The 12,002-nt window shown below is 44.7% G+C and overlaps 1 pseudogene; it reads right to left on the bottom strand.

Annotated features, from left to right (window-relative positions):
- Positions 1 to 239: 239 nt before the first annotated feature.
- LOC147267525 (uncharacterized) lies at positions 240 to 923 on the bottom strand (annotated as a pseudogene).
- Positions 924 to 12,002: the final 11,079 nt, after the last annotated feature.

The following is a 12,002-nucleotide window of genomic DNA, read 5'->3' as shown; positions in this document are numbered from 1 at the left end:
CCGGAAGAGCTGGTGGAAGTGGCTGGGGTAGAGGACAGTTTGGGCTTCCTTGCTGAGGCTGCTGCCCCCATTTTATTTGTTCATAGAGCTGTACTCTCCTGGACTAAGGTTTCCAGTGTTATTCATGTAATCTGCTGGAGCCACTCTCCCCATTTGAGAGTACCCTTGGTACTTCTCAACCTCTCATGTTCCTTGGTATCGGCTGGTATCACCACATCTATCACCACTGCCCTCTTCTGCTATTTGTCCACCACTACTATGTTGGGTTGGTTTGCCAGTAGCTGTTTTTCAGTCTGGAAGCTGAAGTGCCACAGCATCTTAGCCCTGTTGTTCTCAACCACTTTTGGTGGTATGTCCCATTGGGATCTGGGTACTTCTAGTCCATACTGGGTACAGATGTTTCTGTATTTTATCCATGCCACTTGGTTGTGCCTCTCCATGTATGCTCTTACAGCTAACATCTCACTCCCCACCACTCAGTGCTGGACTGTCTCAGCCTTACATAGCCTGAAACTTTGGTCCGATATGGTGTGGTAGACTTTAGCCTCTATGACTCTTGTGTTTAGTGCCTGCTCTTGTGCTGCCATGATGAGTGCCTCTATGCTTTCTTTCAGTCCAGCATGTTCAAGCCATTGGTAAGTCTTCTTCATGTCCGCCACCTCCTCAATCTGGCGGCTGTTCATGCCATGTAGGGGCTTGTGTGTCCACATTTGCTGCTCTGTTTCCTCATTCTCATCGGGTTTCAGGTGTCTGAGGCATTCACTGACCAACTCATTTTGAGGGGCCATCTTCTTGAAGTACTCTTGGATTTTCAATGTACCATCCTCGACAGTGGCTCTGATGCTCATTGGTCCTCACCCTCCCTCTTTTTGCTTAGTGTTAAGCCTCAGGATGCTGGACTTAGGGTGAAACCCTCCATGCATGGTGAGGAACTTTCTGGTCTTGAGGTCTGTTGCTTCTATCTCCTTCTTTGGCCAGCTTATTATCCCAGCGGGGCATCTGTTGACTGGCAGTGTGTACAAGTTGATGGGTCGGACCTTCGTTTACCGTTTAGCTATCTATCTATCTATCTATCTATGTATCTATATATGTATGTATGTGTGTGTGTGTGTGTTTTGAAAATGTTTTGAGGTTTTTGAAAAATAAGCGAGTAAGGAATGCTACAAGATTGTAACTGTTTCTCTCTTATTGTGGACCCAAATGAAGACTGCAATTAACCCATGTGTAAAAAAAACCTCTTTCCTTTGAATGACGCAAAGAGAGCATGGAATAGAGGGTTGGAGATTTCCCTCAGCACACCTGGCTGTGCAGAGCCAGCCATGGGATGTCACGTCCCTTCCGGGGGTCGGAGGTGAAGTAATTGAAGTGGAAATCAATGGCGGAATCCCCAGTAGCCTTAAGAAGACTAGAAAGGAAAAGAATATTTCAAACAAATAAATTGCAGCATTTTCAAGGTGCCCTCTCTACTTCATAGCTGCGGATTGATCTGGCTGATTGAACCCAGAGGAGGAGGCTGCAAATGGGCAAAGCAAGGAGAGACTCATTCCTGTTCCTGATACTTTTTCACCTTGCTGCATACATGCAGCTTCTTTGCATTGATACAGTGAGGTTGGCCTGACTTATCGATAGCTAAGGTAGGTATACACTTCTGTACAGTTTTTGAGCACTTATTTTATAGGTTCAATGAATGCTAGCATGTGTCTGTTGACAATTAAAAAGGCACCTCTCATATATATATATATATATATATATATATATATATATATATATATATAATGTGTGTGTGCGTGTGTGTGCGTGTGTGCGCGTGTGTAATATGCGTGTATGAGTCAACATTGTAAAAACTCATCACTTTTTAATTTTTGTCTTATACCTTCAAATATTATTTGAAGATCTCCTCTATCAGACCAAATGTAATGTATGCTCTTATCTACCTCAGGTTGTTCATGTGTGGTGTTATCTTTCTGGGCTGCAGATGTATTTTACACCAGGCCACACACTTTAGAGTCCTCTCCTGACATTAAAATCTCTGTTGGTCAGCCTCTGATGGATATCAGAGAGAACAAATAACCCGCCTCTCATATCCGCTCTGACTCCCAGCATGCCTCAGCCCTTCCAAATTATTCTTTTAAAAGAAATTTATGACCTTGGCTGCAAAGAGCCTGGCCAAAAGGGGGTGTGTTGGTTGGTTGGTATGATTACAGCAGACCTAAACACAGCCTCCAACCAAGATGATCCCTCCACTTTTCCTCTATTTACATGAATGACATCAGTGCCAGCTATATATACACCTATATGCCATGAAGCAGCAGGAGAACTGAGCTGAAACACCTGATATGTTTTTGGTAGTGAAAAGATGTTTGTTGTTCATAGAGAATCGTATTGATTTTCCTTTAGTTCTGGGCTGCTTTGCCACAACATTTGTAAACATTACCTAAACGTTATAATATCTTTTACAAATGTATTCCTGTTATTAGAACATTTTTTGATGTTTATTATTTCAAATTATACAACTATAATATTATATTCTTTCAACTAATAAACATTTTAATTGCAACATTCAAAGAACATTTTAAAGATGTTTATCATCAGTAAGGTTTAACCGCTAACCAATGAATAACATTTTCATTCCAACATTTAAAAGATATTTTGAGGAAGTTGTCACGATCACAGATTATGTTAAATGACACCAAAGGCAGAAAACTCTGATAGCAATATTGAAGTTTTTATTCTCTATTCTAGATGTTCTTAAAAGTTGAGATTGTGCTTTTTTTTTATGAAACACCTCTGTCATGTGAAATGATAACAACAAGAGGACATTTTACCCACAACATTTTGAAGGTGGAACATCCATCCATCGATCCATCCACTGGTCTATTTTCTATACTGCTTTTCCATTAAGGCTCTGACCCTTGGCAGGTTGCCAGTCTGTCACAGGGGTTTAGGAGACAGATTATACAAAATTTTATAAATCATCCCCGCAATATTACTTAATGACAAAGGAACATTGCATTACACCATTCATCAATGAATTAGATAAATGAAAAATAAGTCAATAAAGTTTAGAAACAGTAAAATAAGAAACAAAAATCAAAATCAGCAGTTATTGTTTGAGTTAACAATGATTTTTTTTTTTTTTTACATTTATTTAAAGTGATATCTAATGTAAGTTAGCTTGTCTAACTGACAGCAATATCCCTTGACTGATGCAACCAGCAAGGAGATGTTGCATTGTTCTTCCTTGGATTAGGCATAACATAGCCTTATTGGTCTCATCTAAATGTTTTATAAAAGTTCCCTGTCTTTTACCTCATGATGTCCCAAAAACATAATCAGAATGTTGCAGCCAAAATTGTTTTATAATGTTGCATTTCTATTTACAGAATAACAGCTATAGATTAAGGAGTGATTGTCATATTACTTGACTGCTTAATTTTAGAATTAGCCTTCAAACACCTACAATTGAAAAATTTGATAATAGACATTTACAATTAATTGTCTCATCCAGGTCTAAAGTTTGAGTCAAAATGTGAGAACACAGCAGCAATATGTGACAAGTGTTTACAATCCAGAGTTATGAGCCTCAGTAAATGTAATCTCCCCTCTGAAGAGGCTACTATACTTCTCCAACCTTCAATGTGTACCTCACTGTTGTTGTGTGTTGTTGAACTTCTCTGTGATAACACACCAAGAAATTCATAGAACTTGTATTTTTTCACAATACCAGGCTTTCACTTGAAATTTCTTGTGTATCAAAGCCATCACATGAGTATAATAAGGATTCTGTTTTTAGACCAGTCCTTCCAATCCATTTGTTCCAAATCATAAAAAATGGTTCATATTTGGTTTTCCCTGAGGATGTTTTTTTTTATTAATTAGAAGAATCATTATCACCAAACCTTCCTTCTGATTTAAAAGGCCAGATATATTCTGACTGGTGTTATATGTAAATAAGCGAACTCAATCACAGAAGGTCAGAGAGAGAGAGAGAGAGAAAGAGAGAGAGAGAGAGAGAGAGAGAGAGTCGAGGTCAGAGAGCATAGGTCACACTTGTCTGACAGAGCACAAACGATAACAAATTAGCAATGCTAATGTTAACCACCTTGGGGGACAGATGAGCATCTTCCTCTCTGTAAGTAGGGGAGCATTGGTTGTATTAGGTAGATAAATGGGAAGAACTACCCAAAAAAGGGCTGTGGTAGATGCAGAGGGCCTTGCTGAGAGAATGTCACTCCCAGAAGGTTATTCGTGACTGCATAAATACCTGTATCTACCAGTGTTAGAGGGAAGGAGAAATCATTTACTGGACTGACTGAGCCAGTTGGTTGGTATTTGGTGAAAATTAAACTGGTGTACTAGTTGGTGTTCATCAACCTTGAGTTTGATCTTGAAAATTGTTGAAGTGTAATTATGTATCCAGATCAAGTGAGTTTCTGCCTTGCATGGCTCACACAAGTTATTCATTGATTATAATGCAATGGTGATTTTCAACACATTGCAATCAGATGATCTAAGCTTTCTTCTATTGACCTGAAATTTTTGCGTCATGTCTGGCTCTATTGTTTCTACAATAGTTGTGTTATGTCTGAGCAAGTAAGTGAGTAGCGAGTAGTACCTCTTAAATAATGGCACCCAGGGGCCCTCCAGCCACCTCCAAAAGGTATCAGCTCCACCATATGCAGCTAGCCAAAAACCATAACCCACTACCTCTGCTTGGCAGGATGCACTGGTGCCTGAAGAAGGTCCCACAAAGGCTCTGGACATTCCTAGACTTCAGCTGTCTCTGTTTAGGCCTACTTGACCTCCACCTCAGGTGTCTCCATAACCTGTTTGCACCTGTTCACATTTTGGCCACCTGTGTGCTTCTGTAATGTTACTATCATTGTGTTATGTCGAAGTGAGCAAGTAAATGTCTAGTGTGTTGATGTCAAATAACTATATGCCAGGTAATATATGAGTATAGGGAGGGTTCTGTCAGCAAACTGTAAAAACCTGTGCCATGTGAAATATGCAGATTATCGATCACTGATCGGCTCTTGCAACTTCTAAAGGAATCAGCTGAAGGAGGATGTGTAAATGACGACTGTTTTTGGCCATAGCATTCATCAGTTGTACACTGTGATCAGTAAGGAACTGTGTGATTGTTGTCGTCAATCATGTGAATCCTGTAGAAAGAGGGTTTCTACACTCAAACAATAAAGAGGGCTGCCTGTCCACATAGACAAAGCTGGTGGAGTGACAAGAGGTTACTCAGAAACTTAGACAGTCTAACAGTGTTCATACTAAAGAGCAGTGTGGGATGAAGGCCTACAGCTGGCCTGCACAAGTATCTGCCTTTCTTGTCATGGGAACAAAAAATGAGCAAGGGCTTAACTGCATGTAGATACCCATCTCCAAGGTGACATTTACACAAATCTAATATTTTAAGACTATCTCATGTAAAATCACCTGAAAGTAAGAGCTGTTTTGTTATTTTGTTCTTGTTTTTAGCTTGGAATAAACCTTGTATCTACATAGGAAATGAATTTTCTGTCACAAAATCCACCACATTCTATCAGTGTGTCGGGTAGCCTAGAATAAACACACCGTCCTGTTTGCTGCTGCTCATTCCTTTATTTCTTTTGTCATACTTATTTATATATTAATAGATTTTGCAACGAAAATCTAAAATATTTCTTAAGCCAAAACTCCATGGTTTTGCCTGAAGTTTGGATGAATGCCAGAAAAGTTCTTTACCATTTCATTAAGCATCTCAAGCAAAAAACAAAACAAAAAAAAAAAACATTTTCAACTACTACAGTAAATATATGATGAACCATAGATACGACATGGCAATGGGAAATTAATCCAGTCCACTCAGCGACTACAGTCGTGGCTCAGTTAGCAGCAGAAAAACTAACATTAAACTAGCAAAATTCAACAAGGTTTTCTAGGTTACAGTAAATGCAACTTAATATCAAGATTTTCACAAGCTACTTATGGGCCATATCTATTGTCTACTGCAGGCTGAAGGCTGACACATAATAGATCTACAGATCTATGGGTTTTGTACCTGTATGTGGTTGCCTGAATTTGTTACTTTAGTGACACTCCAGTTGAGCAATACCAAGCTGGAGTTCCGCAGAGGTCAGCCTGTATTCTGTCACCTTCCTGCCTTTTCTTCCGGTCACGGTCAAAAAATCCCCTGAGGTATCAACCCATTCCCAATTCAACCTAGTTACTTCTCGGCCCTGCCAGTAATAAGGTATGGATCTGCTGTTGGAGTAATGTTATGCTATAATATAGCAGTTGGCTGGATGAACTCCCTGTCAACTCTGTGTGTGTTTGTGTGTGTGCGTGCGTGCATGTGTGTGTGTGTGTGTGTGTGTGTGTGTGTGTGTATGTGTTTGTACGTTACTGTGGTGTTTACAGGAGTTCCTGCCTGCCATTTCCTTGTCTCTGTCCCTTACTCCGAGGAGACTTTGAATTAGTCTAATTACCATTGCCAGTGTCACGAAAACATGAGGAGGAAGGTATCCCCAGGAGGCCCTTTTCACATGTTGTGTGAGTGTGTGTGTGTTTGTGATAATGTTGGCGCATGAGTGTATCTTTTATGAATTGCCACAGCTGTGTTACACAGCTGCTAGAGGGGCTGAATTCAGTGAGAGCTCCTCCCATTTCTTCACTGCTGAAAACTTGCCCCTCTTCCTACATAAACAATCATGAGCACAGTCTATCGAACACACTCAGGGTATCACATAATTGCAGAGTTCAACGCTTACATTTTAAGAATATATGCAAATTCATTCTGATCACCCTTGAGAAGAGTTTGAGTGGATGAACCAGCATTTGAGCGCATTTCATCTTTAGCCTTGGGATAGTTCTGACAGACACTGCAGTAGTGGAAAACTCTCCTCCTCTTCTAGCATGTGACATCGACACCAAAGGAGCCTTTTCCCCCGCTGTGATCTGTGTGCTGCAGTCAGCAGATTGCTCATCTACTGACCCGTGACAAAGTTCATAATCACCGTTCATCATACACGTGGTGCTCATACTGCAGCCCATATATAGGGTATATGAGAGATAGAGTTTGGATCATTCTGGAGCCGGGTGTTTTAGTAACTGACTCAACTTGCAGCAAACTCCATTTGTAGATTGGCCAGTTTGGTAAAATGTGATTTCAGGGGGGAGTCTACATGGCCTGTGTCTACTGAGAGGCTTTAATATGGCTTTCAGACTGGTCAGTTTTTGTAAAGTGGGTTTAATATATACATGACAGAGCAGCTTTTGAAGCAACAGGAAAAAATGACTTCAGGAGTAAAGTGAATTGTACAAAAGCTGCATGAACCCAAAAAAGTGAAATGTAGCCTCTGTCAGCAGTAGAATCACCAGCATTTAGGTGACTGGTCATCATAATACCTGTTAAACCCAGCAATGACAAGATAAATTTACAGTGCCTTGAAAGTGTTCACCCCCCTTTGTGGATTTCCGACTTTGTCACCTAATAACCAGGATGTACTGTAAAAGGGATATTTTTGCTTGGACATAAGCAAAATTGTTGAAGTGAAATGTAAAAAAAATGTCAAAAAATTATTAAAAAGGTGAGTGCTCAATGGGTCTGAGTAAGAGTACAAAAAAGTGAATAAAAAAACAGGTGCTCTTCCAAGGATGATACATATATATGAAATATGGATGACTGTCGTTCTCAAAGTTATTGCAGTCAAAAAGGAGGGTCCTGAGGCACTCTGATGTAAGTGTAATAAAAAGGCCTTTATTAGAAAGCAAGGACCAGTGGGTTTCAACTAAGAGTTTTCTCCAAGGTGTGGCGTGGTGGAGGAGTTTGAGTGCCCTCGTGACCCTAGGAGCTATGCTGTCAGGGGCATTTTGCCCCTGGTAGGGTCACCCAAGGCAGACTGGTCCAAGGTGAAGGGCCAGACAAAGAATGCTTCAACAGACCCCTCATGGAAGCAACACCTAGGAGTTTGTGTACCCAGCCCCAGCACTGGGGCCCAGCACTGGGGCCCCGCCCTGGAGCCAGGCCAGGAGTTGGGGCTTGATGGCCTAGCCTGAAAAGGATATATGAGCCCATCCCCCCATGGACCTACCACCCATAGGAGGAAGCGGAAGGGTCCAGTTCATTGTGGTTTGGACGGCAGTCCAAGTTCTTGGCTGTCTGATCCCCAGGCATGGAAGCTGTATTTTGGGACATGGAATTTTACCTCTCTGGTGGGGAAGGAGCTGGAGCTGGTGGAAGAGGTTCAGCGCTACCGGCTGGATATAGTCAGCCTCACCTCGACACATCGCTCTGGGTCTGGAACCCAAGTCCTTGAGAGGGGTTGTACTCTCTCCAACTCTCTCCTCGGGAGTTGTTCCAGGTGAGAGGCGGAGGGCCGGGGTGGGCTTTTTGGTCACCCCCAGACTCTCTGCCTGTACGTTGGGGTTTACCCCGGTGGACAAAAGGGTTGCTTCCCTGCACCTTTGGATCAGGGAATGGGTCCTGACTGTGGTCTGCGCTTATGCGCCAAACACCAGTTCAGAGTACCCACACTTTTTAGAGTCCTAGGGAAGGGTGCTGGATGGTGCCCCAACTGGGGACTCCATTGTCCTACTGGGGGACTTCAACGCTCACGTGGGCAATGACAGCGTGACTTGGTAAGGTGTGATTGGGAGGAACGGCAGGCCCGGCCTGAACCTGGGTGGTGTGCAGTTACTGGACTTCTGTGCAAGTCGCAGATTGTCAATAACTAACACTATGTTCGAACATAAGGATGCCCACAGGTGCACATGACACCAGGACATCCTAGGTTGCAGGTCTATGATTGATTTTATAGTTGTATTGTCTGACCTGTGACCGCATGTTCTGGACACTCGGGTGAAGAGAGGAGTTGAGCTGTCAACTGGTCACCATCTGGTGGTGAGTTGGATCAGGTGGCAGGGGAAGATGCCGCGCAGGCCCAAACGAGTAGTGAGTGTTAGTTGGGATGCCTGGTGGAAGAACCAGTCAGAATGATCTTCAACTCCCACCTCCAGCAGAGCTTTGACCGCAGCCCGGGGGCAGTGGGGGACATTGAGTGTGAATGTGCCATGTTCCACTCTGCCATTGTTGAGGCGGCTGTTGTGAGCTGTGGCCTAGCCCAAAAAGGATACATGAGCTCATCCTCCTGCTGAGGCTGGTTGCGGCGGTAATCCCCGATCCCACTGGTGGACACCAGAGGGGAGGAGAGTTGCAGGCTGAAGAAGGAGGCTTACAGGGCATGGTTGGCCTGTGGGTCTCCAGAGGCAGCCAACTGGTACTGGCAGGCCAAGCGGTATGCAGCCATGGCAGTCGCCAAGGCAAAAACTCAGGCATGGGAGGAGTTCGGTGAGGCCATGGAGAATGACTATAGGTCAGCTTCGAAAAGGTTCTGACAAACCGTCCGTCACCTCGGGTGGGGGTGGGGCGGCAACTTGCCCACACTGTTTACAGTGGTGACGGGAGGCTGCTGAGGGGAGATAATTGAGCGGTGGAAGGAATACTTTGAGGAACTCCTCAATCCCACCAACACGTACTCCATGGAGGAGACAGAGCTTGGGGAGTGCTTGGGGGGGGTCGTCCAATCTCCGGGGCAGGAGTCGTAGCAAGCAACTCCGCGGTGGCAGAGCTCCGGGGGTGAGTGAGATCCGCCCTGGGTATCTCAAGGCTCTGGATGTTGTGAGGCTGTCTTTGTTGACACGTCTCTGCAACATTGCATGGACATCGGGGGCGGTGCTTCTGGAGTGGCAGACCGGGGTGGTGGTCCCCATCTTTAAGAAATGGGACCAGAGGTTGTGTCCCAACTATTGGGGGATCACATTCCTCAGCCTCCCTTGAAAGTTCTACACCAGGGTACTGGAGAGGAGGGTCGGGCGATAGTCGAATCTCAGATTGAGGAGGAGCAATGTGGTTTTTGTCCTGGCCATGGAACCATGGATCAGCTCTTCACCCTTGCTAGGGTGCTGGAGGGGGCCGGGGAGTTTGCCCAACCAGTCCACGTGTGTTTTTAGGATCTGGAGAAGGTTTATGACCGTGTTCCCAGGAGCACCCTGTGGAGGGTTCTCCGGGAGTATGGGCTGGATGGCCACTTACAAAGGGCCGTTCAGTCTTTCTACCGGAGGAGTGAGTCTGGTCCACATTGTCGGCATTAAATCGGACTTGTTCCCAGTGAGGGTGGACTCCGCCAAAGCTGCCCCTTATCACTGGTTCTATTCATAACCTTTATTGAACCAATTTCTTGGCGAAGCCAGGTGGTGGAGGGGGTTGAGTTTGGTGGTGGGAGGATGTCGTCTCTGCTTTTTCGAATGGCGTGGTCCTCTTAGCTTCATCAGGCAACGACCTCCAGCTCTTGCTGGGATAGCTCGCAGCCGAATGTGAAGCGGCTGGGAGGAGAATCAGCAATTCCAAGTCTGAGGCCATGGTCCTCAGACAGAAAAGGGTGGCCTGCCCACTTCAGGTCGTATATATATATATATATATATATATATATATACAACTGGCCAATTGCCCTCTCCACCACTGACCGAGTGCGGGAGTGGAGGTTGTTGTACCTCTCCCCAATAGTGCTGTTGGACAGAATGTGAATGTCGTGCGTTAAACCGGGCCACCTCACAACCATGTTGAGCAGATTCATCTGCGCATCGCAGATGAGTTGCTCATTGATGGAGTGGAAACCCTTACGATTAACGAAAGCGTATTCCTCATGGGACTGCACTTTAATGGCAACATGAGAACAGTCAATGGCTCTGATTACATCAGAGAATCCAGCTATTGTTGCAAATTGCACGTTAATATTGGCCTGTTCAACCGCACTGTAAGGGAATTTAATGTGCCTGCGGGAGAGGCGGATGATCAGGTCCACCACCAAGGCATGGCCTGGCTGAGGTTCGACCGGCTCACCCCGGAACAGTCCGCCATCTCCCACTGGAAGGAGCCAGTGGCCAAGAAGCCAAGCGTGCTCAGCACCAGTATCGGCACTGGCACAGCTTGGCTCCTGGCGGTTCTGCGCTGGAGCGCTGGTTGCAGTTCCTCACAAATTTGCCAGAGGATGGCCCGTGGTAGCTGGAACTGGCTCATCAGCCATTTGTCAGAATTGTAGAGCAAGTCCTCCCACTCCCTGAAGTGTTGCTCCCATCGTATTGCACCATTTGCCACGTCCTCCAACAGCACAAGTGCTGCCATTTTTTAAAGTTGCACAGTCAGCACAATCATGAAGGCTGTTTTATAGCCGCTTAAGTAATGCCAACAGGTGTTTGTGTTTGTGTCAATGGCTTTTTTGTGCCCGATGTATGTGTGGTTGTCAAATAATGTCAGTCACCAAACACTGCCATACAGTGTTGCCAACCGACCAAAGTGCAGTCAACGCAAGAATCGGCTTTCCGCCAACTTCTACGGCACCTCCAGAGTTGGCATGAAAAGAATCAATGAGCTTTTCGCCTTTATACATCTGAATGTGAGCACCGATCCTGGCATATGCAAGTTTTTCTTGCATAAATAGCATTGATGCATGAGGCTTCTGGTCTCCTGGTGAATCTCCTCTCGGTATGAGTCAGCTCTACAACATAGCAGAGGTGGAGACAGTGACACATTATGTCCTGATAGTTCTTGATTGGACTCAGGTCTGAGGAACAGGCGGACCAGTCAATAGCCTCAATGCCTTCATCATCCAGGCAGTGCTGACACACTCCAGCAACATGAGGCCGCATATTGTCACGCACCAACCAGAAGGAACCCTGGGACCACTGTACCAGCATATGGTCTGACAGTGCATCTGAGGATCTCATCCTGCTAACTAACAGTGGTCAGGATACCTCTGGCTAGCATATGGAAGTCTGTGTGGCCCTCCAAGGATATGCTTCCCAAGGCAATCACTGACCCATGACCAAACCAGCCAGATTCTCTACAGCTCTCTCACATCTGTCACATGTGCTCAGTGTAAGTCTGCCCACATCTGTAAAGAGGACCAGTAGCCCATGGCAATCTACCAATTCTGTTGTTTTATAACAACTGC

Source organism: Aulostomus chinensis, chromosome 3 (genome assembly GCF_037954235.1).
Source record: "Aulostomus chinensis isolate RoL2024-O1b breed Wild chromosome 3, RoL_Achi_v1.0, whole genome shotgun sequence".
NCBI classification, from domain to species: Eukaryota; Metazoa; Chordata; class Actinopteri; order Syngnathiformes; family Aulostomidae; genus Aulostomus; species Aulostomus chinensis.
This window is presented reverse-complemented; position numbering and strand designations above follow the sequence as displayed.